The sequence below is a fragment of the Coregonus lavaretus genome (assembly GCF_964263955.1).
Source record: "Coregonus lavaretus genome assembly, chromosome: 11".
Taxonomy (NCBI): Eukaryota; Metazoa; Chordata; class Actinopteri; order Salmoniformes; family Salmonidae; genus Coregonus; species Coregonus lavaretus.
This window is the reverse complement of record NC_139998.1, coordinates 56,225,623-56,236,659: the sequence shown is the minus strand read 5'-3', so window position 1 is coordinate 56,236,659 and position 11,037 is coordinate 56,225,623.

Genomic DNA, 11,037 nt, shown 5'->3' with positions numbered 1-11,037 from the left:
CTCCAGGTTTAAACTGCTACGTGTGGTCTGAGTTCCATAATGATTCAAATAGGCTACATGTCCCACGTTATTGCATAACGTTAGGCTAATATTTACATTTTTTACATGTACATTTTAGTCATTTAGCAGACGCTCTTATCCAGAACGACTTACAGTTAGTGAGTGCATACATTTTTCATACTGTATATGATCCACTATTGCTAGCAGCCCTCACGAACAACTACACGGATGTGCCAGTAAAGAAAGGGAGGTAACTAACACTAGTGACAGTTATAAATGTATGCAGGTATTACTGACGGTGGCACCCAATAGTATTCAATATTCAACATGGTAATATTCAACAAAATTGTAAAATATAACTGAGAAAAGCTGGGTCATACAATCAAAATTCTGAATAATGGCACAGCTATTTATAGCCTAGTTTCACTGTGGAAAAGGGGCTGCAATACATGTCATGTTAATATGATTTTCAGTTTACTTCCATATGACTGGTTTCACATTTGTCTCCCGGGATCATAAGTCAAAAATAATTTTAAACAATTGCTATGTGTATTTACAATCTCCTTCTCCAAACGGATTACTCATTTACCTAGTTCTTATCAATAGCTCTTCAAATTAATAAATTACAGTTCATGGAGATTACATCGGAAAAGATCAAGTAGATGTTTTTCCCACTTGAAACCGGCAGGTTTGCTCGACCTTATTCATGGTTCCTCGCGGGTAAAGGTGGTGGAATTATAAGGGAATTAAATCAAAGTCAGAATATGGTTCATCTGTACACACCTCCTTCACACCTTCATTTCTTAAAACTCCACCCCAAATCAATTACAGGTGAATAGCATGCTATTCTCGTGCTTAAATTCAAAGTCAGAATACACCTAGAGAGAAAAGTCCATAAATAGGGAAGTAAGTTTCATTTACGTGTGTTTAACTTAGGTCAGATTTCCCCCCATAGTTATTAAATGCAAAAAATATTATTAGCAATGTCACATAAACCTAAATCCAAGTTCCTTCAAAAATACTGCACGAATTTGCAGACCCAGGCTACGGAGCCTCAGAATTTAACTGCTGCCAGATCCGGGACTACTCCCCATTAGGAAACCATGCACTGGTTAAAAATTAAGTTTAAACAGATATTTCCAGGACTCTAAAGTCTAATATACAGCTTGTTTGAAGTATGCCCTGCTCTGTATGAATAGCATAATGAGACTGCCACCTTGTGGAGAGATTAATCAATAACCAGGCATGGACAGGTTAATCAATAATCAGTTTAGTGGTGTTAAATCTAGTTTCGTGTATATTACGAAAGGTGTACTGCAGCGGTCGCTATTGGTTACCTGTTCTCTTTACTATTTATATAAATAACACTGGTCTATCTGTTCAAACTTGTAATATTCATCTGTATGCAGACGACACTGTTATGTATGCCATTGCCCCAACTGTAGCGCAGACGTTGTTAAAGCTGCAACATTACTTTGTTGCTTTGCAAAAAGCCCTGGTTGGTTGAAAACTTTTTCGATACCGACGCAACGCAATTAATTAATGGAATTATTTTGTTCTATAAAGTGTCTCGCAACTGGCGAGGAGATATCCTGACGTCTAACAGTACATTTACTTTCTCCAAGGACTACATTCAAGGCGCAGGATGTTTTTCCAATATTAATCTCATTGCAATGTTACAGTGTTCTTGCAATAACATTCTTGACCACGCGATGTTGAGTCTCTGGGTTTAGAAACTCTGTGGTTACATATGGAGGTATATTAATGACATCATTATTATAAAAGAATGTAAAGTATGATTTGCACACCTACAATATGAGTTGCACCTGTATAATGAGTTCTGTAGTTTATATTTTTTTGGGCAAACATTTAACTTCTTTTGCAAATAAATGCAACAACACTTGCAAACATGTAAGTTGATATGTGAATACCTTCGATAAGATTTGCAAGTATGCAACTACATTTGAGAATGAACGCAACTCATTTACTTAACTTGCGACTGGTGACTCTTCTGTGAATCAAAGTTATACTGAACAAAAATATAAAAGCAACATCAAATATCAAATCAAAACATGCAACAATTTCAAAGAATTTACTGAGTTACAGTTCATATAAGGAAATCAGTCAATTGAAATTAATTCATTAGGCCCTAATCTATGGACTGGGCAGGGGTGTAGCAATGGGTGGGCCTTGGAGGGCAAAAGCCCATCCACTTGGCAGCCAGGCCCAGCCACTAGGGAGCCAGGCCCAGCCAATCAGAATTTGTTTTTTCCCCACAAAATTGCTTTATTACCCCCACGATCCCGCAGGTGAAGAAGCTGGATGTGGAGGTCCTGGGTTGGCGTGGTTACACGTGGTCTGTGGTTGTGAGGCCGGTTGGACCTACTACCAAATTCTCTAAAACGACATTGAAGGTATTGTGTTGTGTGACAAAACTGCACATTTTAGAGTGGCCTTTTACTGTCACCAGCACAAGGTGCACCTGTGTAATTATCATGCTGTTTAATCAGCTTCTTGATATGCCACACCTGTCAGGTGGATGAATTATCTTGGCAAAGGAGAAATGCTCACTAACAGGGATGTAAACAAATTTGTGCACAAAATTTGAGAGAAATAAGCTTTTTGTACGTATGGAAAATTTCTGGGATTTTTAAATTCAGCTCATGAAACATAGGACCAACACTTTACATGTTGCGTTTATATTTTTGTTTAGTATATATTTGCCCATGTGGAATTTGTGCGCTCAGAATTTTGCGACTAAACTGTGCCAAAAGTTTAGCAGTTGTAAAAAAAATAATACTCTGCAAGCAAGCAGCACAGAATAACACGAGCTCTGGTGGACAGAGCTTTTTCTTCTGACCAATCAGGTGAGTTGTTGTCATTCTGGAACATGCAGGGCATGTGTTTCACCCAGTGTTGCCAACTTAGCAACTTTGTCGCTATATTTAGCGAGTATTCAGACCCCTCTAGCGACACATTTTCAAAAAATCGACTAGCGACAAATCTAGCGACTTTTTCTGGTGTTATTGGAGACTTTTGGAGACTCTGACGTGAAAGCACGTATCGTTCTTACTCTTCTCAACGAGCAGCGGGTGCTGCCGTGGGCCCCACCCCCGTCCCAAAGCACTCACAGGCGGCCCAGTCCTTGCGCAGCAGTCCCTCCCAGCTGCAGTCAGAGCAGGAGATGTTCACCCCTCCACGTCCAGAGTGCAAATGAATCGCGCATGCGGGAAGCTGCCGCTGGCTGATCCCGCCCTGGCTTACATTCAGGGTGGGATGTACAGTGAGGGAAAAAAGTATTTGATCCCCTGCTGATTTTGTACGTTTGCCCACTGACAAAGACATGATCAGTCTATAATTTTAATGGTAGGTTTATTTGAACAGTGAGAGACAGAATAACAAAAAAAAAATCCAGAAAAACGCATAACAAAAATGTTATGAATTTATTTGCATTTTAATGAGGGAAATACGTATTTGACCCCTCTGCAAAACATGACTTAGTACTTGGTGGCAAAACCCTTGTTGGCAATCACAGAGGTCAGACGTTTCTTGTAGTTGGCCACCAGGTTTGCATACATCTCAGGAGGGATTTTGTTCCACTCCTCTTTGCAGATCTTCTCCAAGTCATTAAGGTTTCGAGGCTGATGTTTGGCAACTCGAATCTTCAGCTCCCTCCACAGATTTTCTATGGGATTAAGGTCTGGAGACTGGCTAGGCACTCCAGGACCTTAATGTGCTTCTTCTTGAGCCACTCCTTTGTTACCTTGGCCGTGTGTTTTGGGTCATTGTCATGCTGGAATACATAATAAAAAATAATATAATATGCCATTTAGCAGACGCTTTTATCCAAAGCGACTTACAGTCATGCGTGCATACATTTTTGTGTATGGGTGGTCCCGGGGATCGAACCCACTACCTTGGCGTTACAAGCGCCGTGCTCTACCAGCTGAGCTACAGAGGACCACGTGGAATACCCATCCACGACCCATTTTCAATGCCCTGGCTGAGGGAAGGAGGTTCTCACCCAAGATTTGACGGTTCATGGCCCCGTCCATCGTCCCTTTGATGCGGTGAAGTTGTCCTGTCCCCTTAGCAGAAAAACACCCCCAAAGCATAATGATTCCACCTCCATGTTTGACGGTGGGGATGGTGTTCTTGGGGTCATAGGCAGCATTCCTCCTCCTCCAAACACGGCGAGTTGAGTTGATGCCAAAGAGCTCGATTTTGGTCTCATCTGACCACAACACTTTCACCCAGTTCTCCTCTGAATCATTCAGATGTTCATTGGCAAACTTCAGACGGCCCTGTATATGTGCTTTCTTGAGCAGGGGGACCTTGCGGGCGCTGCAGGATTTCAGTCCTTCACGGCGTAGTGTGTTACCAATTGTTTTCTTGGTGACTATGGTCCCAGCTGCCTTGAGATCATTGGCCAGATCCTCCCGCGTAGTTCTGGGCTGATTCCTCACCGTTCTCATGATCATTGCAACTCCACGAGGTGAGATCTTGCATGGAGCCCCAGGCCAAGGGAGATTGACAGTTATTTTGTGTTTCTTCCATTTGCGAATAATCGCACCAACTGTTGTCACCTTCTCAACAAGCTGCTTGGCGATGGTCTTGTAGCCCATTCCAGCCTTGTGTAGGTCTACAATCTTGTCCCTGACATCCTTGGAGAGTTCTATGGTCTTGGCCATGGTGGAGAGTTAGGAATCTGATTGATTGATTGCTTCTGTGGACAAGTGTATTTTATACAGGTAACAACCAGAGATTAGGAGCACTCCCTTTAAGAGTGTGCTCCTAATCTCAGCTCGTTACCTGTATAAAAGACACATGGGAGCCAGAAATCCATCTGATTGAGAGGGGGTCCAATACTTATTTCTCTCATTAAAATGCAAATCAATTTATAACATTTTTGACATGCGTTTCTTTTCTGGATTTTTTTGTTATTATTCTGTCTCTCACTGTTCAAATAAACCTACCAATAAAATTATAGACTGATCATTTCTTTGTCAGGGGGAAAATGTACAAAATCAGCAGGGGATCAAATACTTGTTTCCCTCACTGTAAATGTAAAATGTTCTTTGTCTAAAATAAAATCACTGCACAACAATGAATCACTGCATTTGACTCACACAGCCTGTCACTTACTCACCTCGTCCACTGTGTGTGTGCCTCTCTGTGACATCAGCTAAACATCTAGCTGGCTAGCTCATCATGTCTCAGTCTAAACTGTACACTCAAAAATACAGAAAGGAGTGGGAATCAGACCCTGAATTCAAAGGCTGGTTGAAGCCGTTTATTGGAGATGATACACGGGCATACTGCCTGTATTGTAAGGCTGATTTCTACGCCAAACTTAGTGATGTAAAAAACTCAAAAACATACTCAAAAGGCAAAGCCTTATAACAGTTCCACTCAAAACAAGCTGCCATTTATGGTTAAAAAAATTGACTGTGCAAAAAAGGCTGAGGCCACCATGGCATTAGCTATCGCTGAACACTGTTCCATGCTGGCATGTGATCACATTGGAGAAGCATGTAGAGCTGCTTTCTCAGACTCCACTGCTGCTACCCACTTCAAAATGCACAGGACAAAGTGCACAGACATGATTAATGGTGTTCTAGCACCATACTTTCTGAAAAAGTTGGTCGCAGATGTGGGTGACCAGCGTTTCAGCCTCCTCCTCGATGAGTCCACGGATGTAAGTGTTTCTTAAGTACCTGGGGGTTGTGACAAGGTACTTTTAGTGACACCAAGCAGACAATTGTATCAACATTTCTGGGGCTTGTTGAGTTGGAGGGAGGAGATGCCAAATCTATAGCCCGTGCTGTTGTGGCTTTCCTCGAGAAGTGTTGTCTTAAAAAAAGAGAAACTCCTGGGGATAGGGGCTAACAATGTCTGTTACGACGGAGATTAACAATGGGGTCCATAAAGTGCTGAAGGAGGAGTACGGCCTCAAAGATCTGCTTCTTATTAGCTGTGTGTGCCACTCTCTGCAGCTTGCTGTTAAGTCTTGCTTCCAATGACACCATCCCCCGTAGTGTGGAGTACTTGGTACGAGAGACTTATAACTGCTTTTCAGTGTTTCCAAAGCGCAGGGAGGCCTACAAGGCCATATATGAGACCATCAACTGTGGGGAGAAACCTTTACAGATAACCAAGGTGTGTGCCACACGTTGGCTATCCATTGAACCCGCGGTTTCACGCATTTTGGACCAGTGGGAGGAGCTTAGGCTGCATTTCGCAGTCACCAAGTCCAGTGAACACTGCTACATGGCTGAGGTTTTATACTCCATGTACAGTGATCCTCAAAACATATTGTACCTGACTTTTTTGAAGTCAGTGGTGGGTGAGGTACAGTTGGCCATCAAGGCTTTTGAGGGAGATCAAGTAGATCCTCTTAAGCTACTTGACAGCTTGGTTAGCCTGATCAAGTCTGTGAGCAGCAGGGTGCTGAATCCACTGGCAAATGTTGATGTACTCAAAGGGCCAATAGATGGATACATCAGTCCCAAACCGTACCTTGGTTACCTTTTTGAGTCAAAAGGCAGCTGAGCTCCACCTTGCGCCTGAGGATGAAAACAATGTCCGAAAGCGGTGTGTAGCCTTCACCATCTCCCTCACTAATGAGTTGAGGGTGAGACTGCCGGACAACATCGAAGCATTGCAGTACATGTCAGTTTTCAATGTGGAGGAAACTCTAAAGCACAACAAGAGCCCTGGAGAAATAAAAAAAATTGCCAAGCTCCTTTGCAGGTGAGTAGCCGAGATAGACAAGATTGTCCAGCAATGGCGTGCCATCCATCTTAGTAAATGGAATGAGACAAAAAAACACACTGGGCTTCTGGAGTGAGATTTGGAAGTTCAGGGATGCAGCTGATATCAACCCGTTTCAAGAACTTGCCATGGCTGCTGTGTCTGTGTTGTCCTTGCCACACTCGAATGCTGAAGTCGAGAGAGTATTCATTCAAGAGAGTATTCAGCCAGATGAATGTGGTAAAAAGCAAACTTAGAAATCGGATGTCCTTGCAGACCCTTAACTCCATCCTGTACATTCGATATGGACTGAAGCTGTCTGGTGAGGCTTTCATTGAGCACCAGCTGCCTGATAATGTTTTTGCAGCTTTTTGGCACATCAGCTGCTTACTTATTTAAGTCAGCTCCCTCAGTTGCTGAACCTGCCATAGAGAGCCTTGACCAAAATGACGATGACCCACTCTTTCTGTGAGCCAGCACAGCCTGTGTGTGTGTGGAGGGGGGTCAAAAAAAATAATAATCCTGAATTAGGGCCAGACTAGTTACCATCATTTTCTCACATTGCCATTGCCCGTTTTTTCTATTGTCTCTTTTTGGTCCATTTAGATTGTTAATGTAGATTGTATACAAAAAAAATGTTTATAATGTTATGGTTAAAAATGTTCATGTTTTATTGTGACTTGTTGTAGACTCCTAAGTGGACCATAAGGTTAAAAATCTAACCAAACTTAAGAAAACTAAACTAAACTAAATAAAAAATAAAAAACTAGGTGACTCCGTCAGTGTCTCTTTTCACTCAAAATCTCACGATACATGGCCCCATTCATTCTTTCCTTTACACGGATCAGTCGTCCTGGTCCCTTTGCAGAAAAACAGCCCCAAAGCATGATGTTTCCACCCCCATGCTTCACAGTAGGTATGGTGTTCTTTGGATGCAACTCAGCATTCTTTGTCCTCCAAACAGGATTTTTTTTCTCAATTTGTCTGTCATAGTTGACGTGTACCTATGATGAAAATTACAGGCCTCTCTTATCTTTTTAAGTGGGAGAACTTGCACAATTGGTGGCTGACTAAATACTTTTTTTCCCCACTGTATTGTTTCCACCTCCATGTTTGACGGTGGGGATGGTGTTCTTGGGGTCGTAGGCAGCATTCCTCCTCCTCCAAACACGGCGAGTTGAGTTGATGCCAAAGAGCTCGATTTGTCTCATCTGACCACAACACTTTCACCCAGTTCTCCTCTGAATCATTCAGATGTTCATTGACAAACTTCAGACGGGCCTGTATATGTGCTTTCTTGAGCAGGGATTTCAGTCCTTCATGGCGTAGTGTGTTACCAATTGTTTTCTTGGTGACTATGGTCCCAGCTGCCTTGAGATCATTGACAAGATCCTCCCGTGTAGTTCTGGGCTGATTCCTCACCGTTCTCATGATCATTGCAACTCCACGAGGTGAGATCTTGCATGGAGCCCCAGGCCAAGGGAGATTGACAGTTCTTTTGCGTTTCTTCCATTTGCGAATAATCACACCAACTGTTGTCACCTTCTCACCAAGCTGTTTGGCGATGGTCTTGTAGCCCATTCCAGCCGTGTAGGTCTACAATCTTGTCCCTGACATCCTTGGAGAGCTCTTTGGTCTTGGCCATGGTGGAGAGTTTGGAATCTGATAGATTGATTGCTTCTGTGGACAGGTGTCTTTTATACGGGTGACAAACTGAGATTAGGAGCACTCCCTTTAAGAGTGTGCTCCTAATCTCAGCTCGTTACCTGTATAAAAGACACCTGGGAGCCAGAAATCTTTCTGATTGAGAGGGGGTCAAATACTTATTTCCCTCATTACATTTACGTCATTTAGCAGACACTCTTATCCAGAGCGACTTACAAATTGGTGCATTCACCTTATAGCCAGTGGGATAACCACTTTACAATATGTTATTTTTTTCTTTTCTTTGGGGTGGGGTAGAAGGATTACTTTATCCTATCCCAGGTATTCCTTAAAGAGGTGGGGTTTCAAATGTCTCCGGAAGGTAGTCGGTTGAGACTAGGGTAACGGGTTGAAGTGACAAATGCTAACCCTAACTGCTCCTTGTCATTTAGCAGACGCTCTTATCCAGAGCGACTTACAGGAGCAATTAGGGTTAAGTGCCTTGCTCAAGGGTACATCGACAGATTTTTCACCTAGTCGGCTCGGGGATTAGAACCAGCGACTTTTCGGTTACTGGCACAACGCTCTTAACCATTAAGCTACCTGCCACCCCTGAAATGACTAAAATGTAAATGTAAATATATAAATTGGTTTTGTTTACATTCAAATTCACTCCAATATTTACAATGAAAATAGTATTTCATAGATATAACCAACAGATATCAATTTGAATTAAACAGAGCTTTATTAACCCAACTGCACTAAACAAACAAAAACATAGCAGACATTAATAACATTGAACAGGTCATCAGAACAGGTCAACAGGTCATCAGAACAGGCCAGAACAGGTCATCAGAACAGGTCTGAACAGGTCATGAGAACAGTTCAATAGGTAATCAGAAAGGGTCATCAGAACAGGTCAACAGGTCATCAGAACAGGTCAACAGGTCATCAGAACAGGTAATCAGAACAGGTCAACAGGTCATCAGGTCAGAACAGGTCAACAGGACATTAGAACAGGTCAACAGGTCATAAGAACAGGTCAACAGGTCAACAGGACATCAGAACAGGTCAACAGGACATTAGAACGGGTCAACAGGTCAGATCAGGTCAACAGAACATCAGAACAGGTCAACAGGTCATAAGAACAGGTCAACAGGACATCAGAACAGGTCAACAGGACATCAGAACAGGTCAACAGGACATCAGAACAGGTCAACAGGACATCAGAACAGGTCATCAGAACAGGTCAACAGGTAAATCAGAATCATAAAAACATTGTGTGAACATTATAACCTTTTTCAGGGGTATGTAGGCTCCCAGAACTGCTGTTACAACAGCACTGTCATCACGGCCAACTTCTACACACAACAGCTACTGGATGTATGGAAAGACTCGAAGAGACCTTGGCCTGCCTGTTGAAACACAACAGGCTGGGTTCCCACTGGGTACACTTCCTATTGGCAGGCTGTGGCTTTGGGGTATGTTCTGTGTGTGTCTGTGTGTGTGCACCATGGAGCAGGTCTCACAGGTAGGTAGATACTTTTGGGGTGTGTGTGTGTGTGTGCCTCTTGCTTCATGGCGTTCATCCTGAATGTCTGGCCCACGCCTCGTTCAAGATCTTTACGTGGCGGGATGTCACAGGCTGTGGTGGTGGAATCATTTCAAGGACATCATCAAAAAAGATACCAGTGGATTGTCATCACGAGCAGGCCAGAAAAATCTGTTTTGATTCTGGACATGCGTTTCATCTGTGTTAAAGATGATGCCTGGATATACACTGCGGGTCTTCATCGTATCTGACACTACACCACTTGCCCAAGCAGCCCTGGACTTCCCCACGGGGTTTCCTTCACTGACTGGCTGTGGTGCAGCAGTTGGCACCTTCTTGCTGAAACGGAAATGCTGTGTGTTGAAGCACTTGCAGTCGAGTTGCTTCTGTGTTGAGCTCATGCAGCTGACACCACAATATATCAGTTGCACAGGAGGTTGGTGGTACCTTAATTGGGGAGGACTGGCTCGTGGTAATGGCTGGGGTGGTATCAGTGGAATGGTATCAAATACATCAAACACATGGTTTGACTCCATTCCATTTGCTCCATTCCAGCCATTATTATAAGCCGTCCTCCCCTCAGCTGCCTTCCCTGATCAAATGGCATATGCACATATATAAAGATTTTCAGGTCAATTTACTTTAGATTTGATGATGTGAAAATCTAAGCAAAAATGTTGATTGACAAGAATAGAATGTTCTCTCCAGTGGCATCACTCTAATGGACTACTGTACGTAATCTTAACATGGACAACATTACAGTCAACATATGCATGTGGCTATGAGAATGAAGATAAACCATAATAATTAATTTGAATAATTGGATAACAAAGTGACATACAACCCTGTTATGATCAAACAAGTAACAGAGTTGAGCGTGACAGGGTTGAGTTTTTTGCCTCAAAATGGCCACTGTTCCTCATCTGGTGAAGAACAGGAGACCACATGGCATGCATGAAATTAAGAAATTGCATATCTTTTTGGAATAAAAAAAAATATATAGTTTTCTATCTTTATTTTATGTAACAGAGTTGAGTTGTTAAGCCCGACGACCCCAATCTAACAATACAAATCTATGAAATTTAGAT